We start from the raw sequence: 15776 nt of genomic DNA, 5'->3' as shown, positions 1-15776 counted from the left end.
GAATTTACAATTCCTTAGACATTCCTAATACAAATATTTCTAATTTACATATTTATTGTTATTTATCGATTTAACTGATATATAGAAATTCTAATATGGTAGAATGCAACTGAAACATTATGTAAATTATAAATTTTCTAAGTATAAGTAATTTATAAATATGAATTATAAATACATGTAAATAATATTTCATTTTTTAAATATCTTTCTTATTCTGCTTTTTATAAAGCACGTGGAGAACCTTTTACCTGAAAAATTATAAACATACGAATTTATGACTTCCTTTCTTCAGATATCTATACAAAAAAGATTATTTAAAATATCCAAAGTATAGCACTTTGTTATTTATATTCAAAAAATATAAAGTAGCATAGATATTCACCATCTAGTGATAATATAGCTACTTGTCGTATAACTTCGAGTCAGATTCACGATGTAAATCGATCAGATATACATATCAGTAGTATCTGTGACAAACTTTAACTTTGACATTAGGTGTAATTTATAAAAAATTATGAATCAAATATGTGTATATAGTAAACACAAAAAGGGGGTACAATGCCTGTGTATTCTTTATCTGTCACGATATATAAATAATATAGGTTATTAAAACAGTTATTACGTATAATATCCATTCTTTCATACACAAGATATTTTCTTAAACTTTTTTGAGTCACGGTTTCCTTTTATGGTATCAAACACTATGATATAACTCTCTTATCTCTCATCGTATTTGTATGAAAAAAATTGTTCAATATAATTAAAAAAAGGTACATTTTAAAATAGATTTAAGCGTAAAAGTACTAATTCGGTAATTAATTTACCATGTCCCCATTATTTGAGAATTTTTAAGTACCAGTCTTATTATTTATACAAAGTGTTATCGAACTGATTCAAGACGACAGGACGTGAATTTACATGAATAAATAATTCAGAAATATAGAACAGAGTTTATTATAACGCTCCGTTTTCTACACAATGGAGTTTAGAAATTTGTCAAGTATACAGAAACTTTTGATAAATTACGAATTAAATATGCGTAAGCAATCAATATGGTGTTATTCTACGTGCGGAAACAAGTAAAAAATGTAAAATAAAATTTTTGCGTTTCAGGCTTCGTTTCCAAGAAAATAGAGTTTGAACGTGTTTAATTAAGAACTTAGGCTTTGTGCTCGTGCATAATAAACTTCCAAATTTATTTTTCTTGAAAAGAAAAGATCTTACAAAAAAATTTTATTCCATATTTTTGATCTATTTTCAAACGTAGAATAGGCCAAGTTAAAAAATACTTGTCAAATATTCTGCTTTGGACGAGATGCAGTGCAATAATGCATAAAACTTGCAGAAAATGGTATCAGAGATTTGAGAATAGTTTACATTGTAGAGCGCATTTTGAGTGAGAATTTTGAGATGAAGAATCGAAGCAATTATTAAGTGAAAACTCCGTTCAAGATTAACTCGTTTTACAACTTGGAGTAGTCCAAGATGAAATTTTCTATACTAATAGTTATAAACCAGAACTAAATGAAAAGCAAAGCCGATAAATAAATATAAATTTATCTAAAAGAGGACATCGAACTAATTCATAGAAAATAAAAATAACCAAAATAGTATGAAAAGTTTGATATATGTATGAAAACACGGGAAAAGCAGTAACTTATATTTTGTAGTATTCACTACAAGTGACCTAAGCCATTCCATTAATTTCATTTATTACTCATCATTGTCGTCATCGTTAGTAGGACCTTGTTAATTTGAACTTTAATTGATTGGTAGCGAAGTAAGTAAAAGAGAACAATTTTTTTAATTACTTGACCAACATAAAAGTCCGCAAAGCGTACGGATTGATGCGTCATGAATAAGGTCTTTTTTGATTCCTTGTATCTCAGAAACCAATTGCCGGCTTAAAAATGGGTCACTTTTTCGGTCACTCTTTTCAAATTATATCCTCTAAGAATAATCTCCTGTCAATTGTTAGCTACTGCTTAGTCGAAAATTAAATAAATCGACGAATACATGACAAATTTTTGAACTGCATTTTCTTAAAAATGAGGTTTCCAATTTTGTTATTCTTGATTTTCGGTTTATTTTAAGCTATAAAATTCCCCTGACTTAATTAGTAGCGTCAATTTAAATCTGTGGTGTATAGCTGTGATACTTGTGCAACGATAGGACATTTATTCTACAAATGTATGGCTTAAATTCGAAAACTACTTACTGAACTTCCGCATTTAAGTTGGTCTCATTAAAAAACGCACAATTTAATCACATTTTTCATTTCAAGAAGGAAACATAAATTCAGTTAACGATCGAGTGATTATTTTCGCATAACTAAAAAATTATACGATTTTTTATTATTGTAACGTAACTGCATTGCGACATTGATGATGGTAATTTGTAATCGTGTAATGGTCACGAGTTATGCATTTTTCTCTTAAAACGGCCCCTGAAAGTTTAACACGAAATCAGTCGCAAACGAGCGAGTTAAATATGACCGGTTGAATATCTCGATAATGGAAACCGGTCGCAATCCCATTAATTCTCCTCGTGGCAGACACAGAACAACCAGTGGAACCAACGAGTGCGAAAACATCTCGTTTTGTCATTTCAAAAGAGGCGTAAGCTGCTTCTCGAGGTATGGCGCAGTAATGATTCAACGAAGCCAGTATAAAACGATCAAAGTAGATTACGAACACCGGATATTCAACTTGATGGATGGCCATGCGATATTGCGATATACATAGAATTGTATCAAGAGGTATACATAGACGTTTCTTTTAAATTATTGGTTTGGGTTAAGTTTAGAACACGAAAATTGAGAGATTCGAAGCCCCGATCAGATTAATTTATCTTGAAACTCTTGTCCTTGATTCGAAACATTTCAAAATTCTACTCTCATCCTAATTTAATAAAGCCACTTGACTGCGAGTAACGCAACGTACTTTATTAAGGTGAATCTATTTCTTTAATTAACTCGTTCTTATGGTTCAAGTAAAGTCGACGTTGTTTTATAACTTTTTGAAATCGCATCGACTGCTAGGATTATTAGGGACTACTTTTTCGGTAAAGCAACGAACGGATGTATACTCGTTTTTGCTAGATGCTCTAGTGTAGTATAATACGCTACAACCCAGTCGAGACTGGCGGACAATTGTCTAAAGGCAGTCTACATACATTTTTTAATAATGGTCAGTATTTTCGACTTTTTTAAATTTTAAATGTCAAAAGGGGTTACTTGAACGAGCAAAATATCGCAAAAAAGTATCGCAAACAATTATAAGTACATCGAATTTTACTTTAGAGCTAAATCTAAACCTAACCTCAATCCAGCAAAAGCTCAGAAAATGTTATCATTTGTATTTCGCGATTCGCACACTAGAGCTAAATTTAACCCTATCCGAAACCCAGTTTCTCCATTTGTAATTCACGATTTGTTCAGCATGGGAACAAGTACGAATACCGTTATATTCCAATGCCGTGAGCGTGAGCATATATTAGGAAGTTTTCTTGCATTATCAGTCGATAAAGAGCAGTTATTTAGTCTTCTTTACGAGCGTAGTGATCTACCAAAAAGTAAAAGATGCCCAAACTGTGGGCAGATAATGACGCTGAATGAAGAAACATACTTTTCGATGTCTTCAGCGAACTGTGCTGAAAGATAAACAAAGAAGAAGGAGATAAAATATCTAACAGAAAAATGTCACAATTCAAGATACATGGTTTGTGAATCGTAATCTATCTGTGGATATAGTCTGTAGATTTGTAGCATTTTGGGCCAATTGGGATAATTTTATCGAAAATCAGTTGCAAGTGTCAAATCACGTAGTGGTTGACTGGAGCAACTATCTGCGAGAAATTTGTATTTTAGATATAACCAACAAATCCAGTAGCATCGAAGGCGTTGGAAGAATTGTAGAGATAGATAAAGCGAAGACGAGCAGACGAAAATTGGCAGAATTTATGTTTAAATGAAAATATCCCGAGCATAAAAGAAGGATTCGTAAGATATTGAAACCCATTAATGAGATGCATGATGATGAAACCGAAATTGAATGGTTGTCGAACACAAATAATGAGCTAGATAGAGATAGCAAAATAGACGGTTGTTAAGTTTTATTTATTTAATGTTATTTGTTATGTATTCTGAAATTTTTTGGTTATTTAGCAAACATTAATAAATGATAGATAAAACTTCCTCTTCGCCTGTTTATTGTTTACTTCCTTTCGCTTAATTGCATGCGGTCAACCTTAATTTTCGAGTTAACGCAAAAATATCCTGCCACTTGGCCTTAGTTTTCAAACTGGGTTCAGTTAGTGGCAATATTAATTACCGAGCATTATTAATTAATTAAGAGCATCGGTTATGTGTACAGAAACAAATTGTTCAAAACGTTGAACTGTATGAGATATTTAAAAGTTGTCGAAATCCGAGACGGCGCCGCCCTGCATCGATAATTTCACCAGTTTAGTTTTGGTGGTCGAATCGCAAAATAAAAATGACGAAATTTATGGGGTTTTGCTAAATTGAGGTTAGGTTTCGATTTAGTTCTAATGTAAAATTAAAAATGCTTATAATTGTCTGCAACTCTTTTCAAAATAATATTTTGTTCATTTAAACAGCCTTTTTTAACATATTAAAGTTTGAAAAAGACCAGAGACACTGACTAAGTTGCTTACTATTACTCATTTTGTCACATACATCTTCACGCATTACACATACGTACATTTTTTACAAACAAAGTACGCGCATTGTTTACAGACAATTCAGTAAGTCTGGTCTAGCTTTAAAATTGCTAATAAAGTACCTTTGAGATACTGATTGCGCTACTCGCAGATAAGGCTCTAGTACTAACTAAGATACAGGAATCTCTGTTATCGGCAGTAAAACGCTAGTACTCCAATGTTACATACACGCACAATAACAATATGTTTGTGAATAATTGCACATGAAGGACCTACAGTTTCAGATGACTTCCGAACCACCACAACTGCGGTGAAATTCGCATAATATAATTATATTCCTTAACTCGAAAGGAGCAGTTAATAATGTAATGTTATTCATACTTTCAGTTTCATACTTGACATTGCCTCCTTCATCAAGTTGATTTTCTTTAACTTTGCGTTCAACCATATTTCACATACGTAAAATGTTTATATACGTTGATAATTGGAATTAATATTTTAATTAACATTTGACGTATATACACTACCACTTGAAAGAATCCGCTTACTCTTTTTCTTGGACAGGATATAATTGAACCATAAGCTGACAGAAAAAGAAATTCACAATTGTTTGTTTCTTATTTTGCTTATATTTATGCATAATAAAACGTATTATGACGCGATGAAATTGAAATATACAAATAGAAAATTGACATTCTTAATTTTTAAAGTTTGTGGAATTATTGCTATTACAGAAGCTTTTTATTCTCAAATCGTCCAATTTTCTTCAACTAAATATCAAATCAAAAAGATTTTTTCTCTACTATTATAGAAACCATTAAAAGACATTGTGTCAAACAGCGAGTTAACATAATTTAATTCTATATAAATTCTATAAATATTTATAGGACATCGTTCTGTACGGTCTAAGGAATTATAAAAACACAATTTTTGTAGTTGCTTTGTGAAAGTTTGTTAAAAAAGCAGTAGAGGTATGAAGCGAACAGAGCAAAATATTGTTAATCGTTAATTCTAATGATCATAACTTTGTAACAAATGAATGAAATTTTAAAATTTGAACGTTATTTTGTAGATAAAAGTTGCATATTTATATTGTACGTTAAAATTAATTGACAAAAATATTTTTTAACATTTCTAGAAAACGATAAACTATAATAACAAATAACGTTTATGCATTTATTCGAAGAAATATGTTCATAATTGTACTTAGTAAAACAAAATGTAATGGATTAAACGTAAGAAAGATGCGTTACAGTATATTCTTTTCTTTGAAAAACGTGAAACGTGAAAAGCTTTTATTATTTTAATAAAATAGTTCCACTCTCATTCCTTAGTCCTTTCTTTTGTTTTAAATCTTATTCGAAGCAGAGAGAAGTGCACAAAATTATCTGCATTCTCTTTTTCTAGCTTTCATTGTAGTTTTTCTTTTTGCAGTATGAGAGTTTTAGTATGAGGAGAATATTGGTAACAGTATGTATTCAAATTTAGGTACCGGTATTTCTTTGTTGCTGATTTATAGAAACCATTACTATACGATACAACTGCAATATTTATTTTTCGATTGCAATAAAAATTTTGTAGAGACATCAAGGTGGTTTTCAATTACTTACATGTTTCCGCTTTTTCGTATCATTTAATCATAGATCTTCAAACATTGTAAATTTTTGCAACAGTTCCATGCTTTTTTCTAATGTTCAAAGTATCATTGTTATTACACGAGATATCAACGCGTACAATACAGCTTATACAATTTGTACAATGGAATGTACTTTTATGTTAAAATAATACGATATGAAATTATAAAAAGGACACGTAACAATAAAGAAAACAAATGGAACATTCGGATAATAGATCTTCGATGCTGGAAGTTCCACTGTATTTCGAAACAATGATTTTGGATAACGCTGATCATTCTTTAGAGTCTTTATAGAATTATATGTATTTGTGTACATCATCGTGTATGCTTCCAGCGTATTGATCTTTGAATTATAAAGTAAAAATTCCGGAAACAAGCTGTCTACAATTTATTAAGATGAAATAAATTCTTTAATCCTAGGGAATTCATCTGTCACTCTTCAGTGATACATCATTTATTCGCAGAACAATGAGAAACATAGCGAGTGGAATTCAGAGAAAGATTTGTCAGCAAATTTATTGCGGGAGTTGGTAACATATTACTGGCGTAAAAATCGAAAATAAGCTTTAAACGACATGCACTTCTTCATTGTCTCGATACGTACAATTATCTTACAAATATCTTTCATTTCTCTTTCAACGCTTCCATGTACTGTATATACAGTGACGAGCAAAAGTGTAAACACACTCCGCTGATTTTATGTAAAAGACGATAATAAGACTAATTTTTCAAATGATCGGTAAAAGATTAGGTAACAGTAACTACAAGCTGCATCTGATTAACGAAATGTAATAGTTCATTTTCATTAATAATGTACAGAACATTTTACAAAAATGGACATCTCAAACCACGTTTACAGTTCTGCACTTTAATTATACGCGTCGAATTAAGGTTTTAACCTAGTATTTCGTCCATTTTTCTTTACTTTTTTTTAATGCTTTTAATCTACGAGGCATACTGTCAATTAAATTTTTAATTATTCGCGGTCCAATATTGTACCATTCCTACTGTGTTCTTTCCCATAATTCATGAACACCTGAAGGTGGATTATTATATTTTGCCAGCCTTCTTTTCAAAATGGACCACAAATTTTCGATCGGATTCATATTCGGACTTTGTGCTGGCCACTTTATCGCAGAAAAATTTTGATTTTCTAGCCAGATTTTAACTATTTTTGCGGTATGCTTAGGATCTTCGTCTTGTTGAAATACTACTTTACGTTCATTATATCCAATAGAACTAACTAAGGAAGGTAAATTACTTTGTAGAATGGTCCAAAAATGTTCTTTTCGCATTATACCTTCGATTCGAACTAAGGGACCAACACCTCTATGAATGAAGCAACCCCAACACATAATTGAGTCACCTCCAAACTTCATAGTTTGTTTTCTACCACCTGGTTGATCATTATTCCCGGATGAAGTCCAATACCAGGACCTTCCGTCGGATTCGAATCTGTTAATTTTTGTTCCGTCGCTCCATATAACTCTTTTCCAATTTTCGGTCGTCCATTCTTTGTAAGTGTCAACAAATTGTTTTCGTAATTTAATATTTTTGTTTGAAAGAGCTGGTTTACTTTCTTTTTCCTTCGCTCGTAAACCAATTCTCTTTAAAGAGCGACGAATGGTCCATTCGCTAGCACTTATTTCGATTTCCTGAGCAGCAATTTTTGGTGTTTTGTAACTATCCGACCGAATACAGTGTGCAATTTCACGTGCTGCTCTATCCGAAATAAGTCGCGGTCTACCGTTTTGTGAAGAAATTGGTGCACTAACATACTTTTTTCTTATTCTTGCAACTATCGTTTGACTGACACCACATTTCTCTGCAATTTGCCGCAACGACAAACCTTTATCACACAAACAAATAATACTGTTCTCTTTATCTTCACTAAGTGGCTTCATCTTGAATTAAGCATATCAAACTGAAAAGTAATCTAACAATGGTGTGGAACAGTTGACTGCGAAACAGTGGACACTCAGTTTCGTTTTCCTGACATTTACATGCTATCATAAACGTTTCTGACGAAATGTGCAAAACTGTAAACATTGTTTCAAATCACAATTATTATAAAATATTCTATACATTATTAATGTTAATGAAAATGAACTATTACGTTTCGTTAATCAGACGTAGCTTGTAGTTACTGTTACCTAATCTTTACCGATCGCTTGAAAAATTAGACGTAGTATCACCTTTTACATGAAATCAGCGGAGTGTGTTTACACTTTTGCTCGTCACTGTACATGTACTATCATATGTATACATTTACACTATTACGTACATCTTAGCTGTACGTATATTTTCGATTCGACTGCAATTCAGAAACTAAATAATCAGATAATAAAGACCTTATCAAGTAACAAAGTAATTGACAATTACAAATTGTATTATTGCATATTGGTTTTCAAAAATGAATCGAATCGCGTCATAATATATGGAGTTACAATTATCCGTTTTGTGATGAAAATTTCATGATGAAAATACGTTTTATCAAAATTAAGCGAATGTCTAGATACTTTCAAACGCTAATACATGTATCTTTGCTCAGTTGTGTGAAACATGCTGATATTCTGTCAATTCCTAAGTGTATTGTTCGATCGTTTAGTATTTTCCACTTCGATATATTAAGTTTCTTTTTCCGTTAATATTCGCTGATCATTGCATTCTTATCGAGTTCTATTGAAAAGTTCCTAGAACAAAAGATTTTCTCCTTTAAGTGAAGCGAATGATAGTTATGTTCCAAGCCAAGAAGACGGGAAGGCAGAAAATCTTTGCAAATAGGAAAAAATCTTTGCAGTCACACAGAGAGATTATCTGACTTATAGAATAAACTAAAAGCCGATAAGAAAAAGTTGTATCTTCTTACGGTGTCGAATACCTACATGGACATGGCAAAGATTAATCGATAACTCTGTAGCCGATTAAAATAGATCCCGAGGACAGGATTTCAGGGCAATGCGTGAGTGGAATCGCGATTTGGAAGACCGCCAAAATTCAACAGTTTCAGCTGCGTGGGCAACAAAATGGCTTATGCATCGAATAAACATATCGGCAAGTATTGAAATAGACAATTAAGGGATTGTGAGTTTGGGAAATCCAGCGTATGCGCGGTACTTATTCATTAGTCATCGCTTCTCTCTTGTTTTTATTTCACTTTAATCACGTGATAATCGAGGAAAATCCGTTAGTCTACGATGTTTTACCTTTGGAGTATCATTCCAGCGTAACCACGAATCGGAATTACCGAGTTTCTTCTTCCCATGAACATCAATTTTACAGTAAAGTGAATAAGGAGCAGTTAGTTGTGTTATTAGTCACAATTAATTGCGCTCTACACAGAAACCTGCGGTATGCTTGAAAGGATCAGGATAAATACAGGAACACTTTCCACAATTGAATTTTCTTAATCTTACTGATATGAAAGTTGTGATAAAGTTTATTAGAAACTTTGAATGGAAAATTCTACATAAACAAAAGTATTATGTCCAACATTTTTTTGGAAATTTTATTGCAAATCGCAGATATTTACACATTTTGAAGAATGTTACACAATTACCAGAGATAAATAATGCGTAAAATATAAATAACAAAGAATAATACATATGAAATGAAATATCCTCTCACGTGATCAAAATTCAAAATGTATTCCTTTATTAATATACAATATCCTCCATTATTTAAATCGTAATACATTTTTGCCAAAGGGAAACAAAGTAATGTTTGCTACTTTTAATCGGTTGTGTAATAACTGGAAATTATATCGATATGATATCAACACAAAGTCTAAGGTAAGGAATCTCCTGATTATTTTAGGTTTTATTGTGACATAACGTGTAACATTTGGATAATTGTCAAAAGTTCTAAAAATATGCCTAACGATTTATAACACGCCCACACATATTAAAATAAATATACATATATTTATATATATGTATAAAAGGGATATGTGTTGGTTCATTGTACTTGATACTCAGAATGAATGAGGAAGAGAATGAACGAAAGCTGATATAGTTCCTCGTGTTTAATAAACAATCAGTTTTTCATTCTCTTTCTGTTACGTAATTCATTACTTAGCTCGTTTGTATATCCTTTTCATTATTTACATATTTATATATAACTTTTATTTGTATATTTCAGTACCTGTATACACAATGTATTATTGATATATGTAGCTTATCTTTCTCTTTAAGTTTTTGCTGTATTTTAGTAGCACTTAATATGAAAGTAATGATATTATTGAACTTTTACATAGTAGTATTATAAAGAGCGGCAATTTCTGCAAAATGTTTCTATGCCTAGGGTTTCGCATTTCTTTTCATCCTATTGAAATCAGATCGTTCCAGATGGAATGTGTTATCATCGAATCAGTCGACTTTGCTATATTTGTTTCGACATAGCAGAACCGATGATGATCGTTTTACCCGTATATTATTGTAGCTGTATAATCTCGAGGTAGTTTCTCGAAATTACGTTACAAGCTTATCCAAATATTATCCAACAAAGAAAAGGTTTTTAGTATTAGATGGCTTGTAATTAAATTTTTTTTAAATTAATGTAAGGTTTTACAACATAATTTCGTTTAATATATAAAATAGAAAGTTAATTTTAATAATTTGAGGTTCCTCAGTAGAAGAATGTGTTTACCTGTATAAGAATTTCCTTCTCATTTACCTGTTTTGTCATACAATCTTCTAGATGAGGTATGATCAGATCGAATAATTTATTTAGGTGAAAATACCAGTAATATTTCAAAAATGTTCAATAGTAAGAAAATTAATGTCGAAAAAGACACACTGAAATAGTTTTATATTTTCTTATTAAGGCCTTTTATGCTCTATTCTGATACAAACAGATGCATGTATATTTCTATAATTATTATTTGTAGTTTCACATTTTGCTCCATTGAAATTATAACAATTGTTTGAAATTATAATAAAATTCCTTCGATATAAATATATACTGCACGATACACTATTTAATTTCTTATTACTCAAAGGAAGGAGCGAATATAGTGGAGGAAATATTAATGAAAACTACAAATGTTCCATGTCAGGAGAAACGTTTCATAAACGTTATTTTGTTTTGGAAAAAAGGTAGTTCAGAAACATGTAGGTACTTACTTAAAACTGTATTTTTTGCAAGCAAAAAGTAATTTTAATCCGGATATGTAATACTAGGTATAATAAAAACTATAAATATATCAGATGTACAATAATACTTGAGGAAGCACGGAAGAGCAAATAACCAGAGCCTTATAGCGAGGCTAAGATCTGCTAATGTAGAAGAGGAGAGAAAACAAAAGGAAGTATCTACGGAGAGCTAGAGGGAGCTGTGAGGCTAACGTTACTATAAAGAATGGAAATAGATAGAATAAGAGGCAATCTGAAAAAGTGGGGAGGGGAAAAAAAGAAAGACAAACAAGATCAAAGATAAAATTAAGTAATAATAAAGTAGTAGTAAAGTAGAATGGGTTATGTAAATAAGCAATTAATTGATTAAGCAGCGATAGTAAGACAGGTATTATAAATATGGAAGCATGAATGGAAGAAACTAAGCCAAATCTATTTCGATGCTCATGAGGCCGGAATTAAACAAATAATAATAACAACGATAAAGTAATTTTAATCAGAAAATTTTTCAGAGGAAGCATAATATTATTTTCTATTACATAATAGAAGCTGTTTAAAGAGAACATTTCTGATAAAACTTGAGACCACTTCAAAAAACCATTTTCCAAGAACATAAAAATTAAGCATAGGTATATACACTTACTAGTCTGAAATTATGTATGTCCGTTGCGTGAATGTTTTGTTATTGTCTTCAGATATGTTGCTTTTTGTATCGATTCTATACCTAGAATCATTTGTCCTCTATCGGTTTCAAAACACTTTTAAGTCTGACTTGTATACCAATTTTACGGCAATTGAAATTTCATGTTTCACTAAAGATAGTTTATTATATGTACCTATGTTGTATTATTTATTTTTATTCCATAACTGCTTAACACGCGCGCTCTGTACTAATACTTTTGTGCGTCACTGTATATATTTTAAATTACTTTTACTATTAATAGCGTATACAATTACAACAGAGAAATTTAGTTGATATAATTGTTATTTTTTATGCTCTATTATTATCGTGTTGCACGCAGGTAACGGACAAAAGAAAGTTTAAAGTTGTTAAGTAATTTATGTGTGTATATGTCTGTACGTATTAGTAACTTTGAAATCTGTTGTCAAGGTTATCATTCTGAATAACTTTTCCTCTATACACGTTACCGCCTCCTCGTCTCACTTTCCGTGATACTACATATCGACATAAAAGCTTCAACTAAATTCTATTTGCTAAACTTAACTCATTGATACATAATCATCCTTAATATAAATCAATGAGTCGAGTTAGATTAATATCCGGTCGCCGTGAGATTCAGCATGACATGATTTTTATTTTATATATGATATGATTTTGTAAGTATATCGTAAATTCCATTACTACGATTTACTATTGTTTATATACATTATCAAGCATACTTTTGTATATAACTCAAAAAGTAGGATCGTCCGTGGTTATCACTAGATTGCGTGTAGGGACATGTACACATTTCGTATACATTATTTTGATCAATTGATAAAGTAAACTGCAACATTCCATATATCAACAGATTTATCGATAATTATTTTACGCTGGCATTGTCGGTTGCTGAGTGTCGCAGCGAACGATACTATTGTAACTCAATCCATAAATCATTACTTTTTCTTGTTTATTTATATAATATTAAAAATGGTTATCTCTCTCGTTAATGATAATCAATGATTTAAGTTTAGATTGGACTGTATAAAAATGAGGCTATCTACTTCGGAAAAGAGAGTAATCGCAACGTAAATTCTAATGAAGATTTTTATGACTATCTCGGAAATTAGAGCCGCACGGCGGTAACGTGTATAGAGAAAAGTTGTTTAGAATAATGACATCGACAGCATATTTGAAAGTCATCAAAATCGGTGAGATTTGTCCTGATGTAAATTATTACCCTAACTTTTGTATTAAATATTTATCCACTGCTCTTATCAAATACAATACTGTTTTCTAAAATTATTGTATTTGTTGCACTACTTATATTTAAACTTTCTCTCGTCCGTTACTGTGAATTGTATTATTATATTATTTTCACCGTTTTGTTATTGCTAATGTTTTCGTATTTAGTTTTATAGAATAGTCAAAAATTATAAATATTGCAAGATATCAGTTACCTGCAGAATAGAAGGACGGAATATCACGCTGTATTTAAATTCTGTATCGTATCTTTTTCGTGAGATTGCTTAAGATGTGTAGATGAAATGATTAAATAAAGGAAAAGCGAAACACAACTTATCAAAATAAAAGACATTACAGTAAAATGGCAGAGATTTCTGGTAAACCTGGCTAGAAAATCGTAAATTTTTAATTTTCTATTTTATTCCGTTTCATAAGTTGTAAATTTTATGACTATTATTATCCCAAGCCTTTGAATATTAGTGTAACTTAGATATTGTTTCAACTATGTACGATCACAAAATATCACTGTCATCAATATATAATAATGACCGATTGCTTTCCGATTTCTCTCAACGAAACATCGAATTAACATTGGCTTGAATTCGGAAACAACGTCGCTTAAGACAAATATTTGCATAAACGCTTTTTCTTCTCAGATTCTGCCTGCTGAATTGGTATGTCTGCTGTTACATTCATGTTTTATGAAGCACTCTATATACATAAATGTATACGCGAGTGTATTTCGCTGACGATTTCAACTGGAGCCGTTCCACGGGTTGTAGAAACGAAACGGAACGAAACGATAACCGAGTCCATAGACTACTACGACGCACTAACGGTTGCACGTTTGTCATTCTGCCAGAAATTCGTCGTCCTTTGTTGCAGCAAATGTTACGCATGCATTTCCGGCGTGCTTGTATGAGAGTAAATCGAGACCGGAGTGAACGATTGTGCCAAGCCAAGGTGCAACAAACGGAGTTTCATAAAATAATGACGTCAATCGCCGACAGAGGGAAAAAATGTTGGAACATTCACTGCGAACGCAGCATTATGTCATAGGATGTTTTACGTCGCTTCGTCGTTTTACGAAGATATTACGTGAAAGAACGTAAATTACAGTGAAATCGGCGGAATGGCTGAAGCGAAGAATCGCGTCCCTAATATTATTGAAAAACACTGTTTCAAGAATTATTTGTATCTCAATGGTTGTTATTATACGCATACGTTTGAGGATTTTATTATGTAAATTCATTTCCAACTGCTTTTTACTGTATTTGTATGACATTTGCGTTTCATGGAAACAAATAAATAGATTACAAGTACCAATTACTGCGGTAAAATGATTTATTCGTACTTTGGTCGACTATTTCTTTTGATTTCTTACGAAAGAACAATTCATTAGCTGTTTTGCGCTTAAAAATGACATATTTTACATTCGAAGAAAAATTGGTTAACCTTCAAAACTTAACGTAACGTAAAAACATATCGAAAAATCAAATGAATGTTATTTTGTACACATTACTACGAGCAAAAAGGACAGTACACCAATTACAGTACATATTACAGCGAGCGGAGAAAAATCGCGTACCAATTATTGTACATAATATTGCGGATTTAAATTTTATTTATAATAAATTTTATTTAAGGTAGCTTGATCTATTATTACACTGAAAGCTAATAAAATAAACAAAGGTATTTAGGATAATATATACAGAAATTTAGATATATAAAGTAAAGCATTTCTTGGCTACTTCATTGGGCATAATTTATCCAATTAGATTACATCATTACACCATCGCATCATTGAAAGAGACTTTTCCGATTTTTCTTTTTTTTATTACTTTTTTATTTTCTATTATACACTGATTTCATTTTCGTACTTTCGTTAGATAGTTAGGTTAGGTAGGTGGTTACGTTTGACAAGTGGCACCGCAGTATTGCGCAGTGAATTTTGTGCCACGGTAATGAGCTCCTCCTCCATTTAAATGTACGTAAAGGGCTAATATTTTTATTAAAGAAGCGAAAAGCTTACTTTTTATATTTTTATTGTAATAAAAAAGACATTTAAATAATAAAAAAATGTTTTCCCAATTCAATCTAAAGTAGTATGATATTGCAATCGTCGTATTATTTAATGATTAATTTCAATTTAATTTAAACAACAATCGTTTGGTAATCAAGGCGGAAGAAAATTAATCTCGTTGGAGAAAAATATCACCGTAAAACGTACATCCACAGTAATAGGTACATTTGCCCTAATAGGCAAATTAATGTGTTCAGTTATCAATGTATTTATCTTGGAATTATCTGCGCATTATTGGAAAAGAAACAGAATATACGTACCGTACACTTATGACGAAAGTGACTGAACTCGAGAAAGTATGTTTTCCAACAGAAGCGAAAAGCTGTTTCTGAACAT

At 31.3% G+C, this 15776-nt stretch overlaps 1 long non-coding RNA gene across 1 annotated transcript; it reads left to right on the top strand.

The window, feature by feature from the left end:
• Positions 1-13153: 13153 nt before the first annotated feature.
• On the top strand, positions 13154-14785 carry LOC122574480. The gene is made up of 3 exons (XR_006319070.1): positions 13154-13323; positions 13526-13734; positions 14014-14785. It is a non-coding gene; the product is annotated as an uncharacterized LOC122574480 (long non-coding RNA).
• The last annotated feature ends 991 nt before the right edge of the window (positions 14786-15776 follow it).

Source organism: Bombus pyrosoma, linkage group LG13 (genome assembly GCF_014825855.1).
Source record: "Bombus pyrosoma isolate SC7728 linkage group LG13, ASM1482585v1, whole genome shotgun sequence".
Lineage (NCBI taxonomy): Eukaryota > Metazoa > Arthropoda > Insecta > Hymenoptera > Apidae > Bombus > Bombus pyrosoma.
The sequence above is the reverse complement of the archived record's forward strand: the minus strand, read 5'-3'. Positions and strand labels throughout refer to the sequence as shown.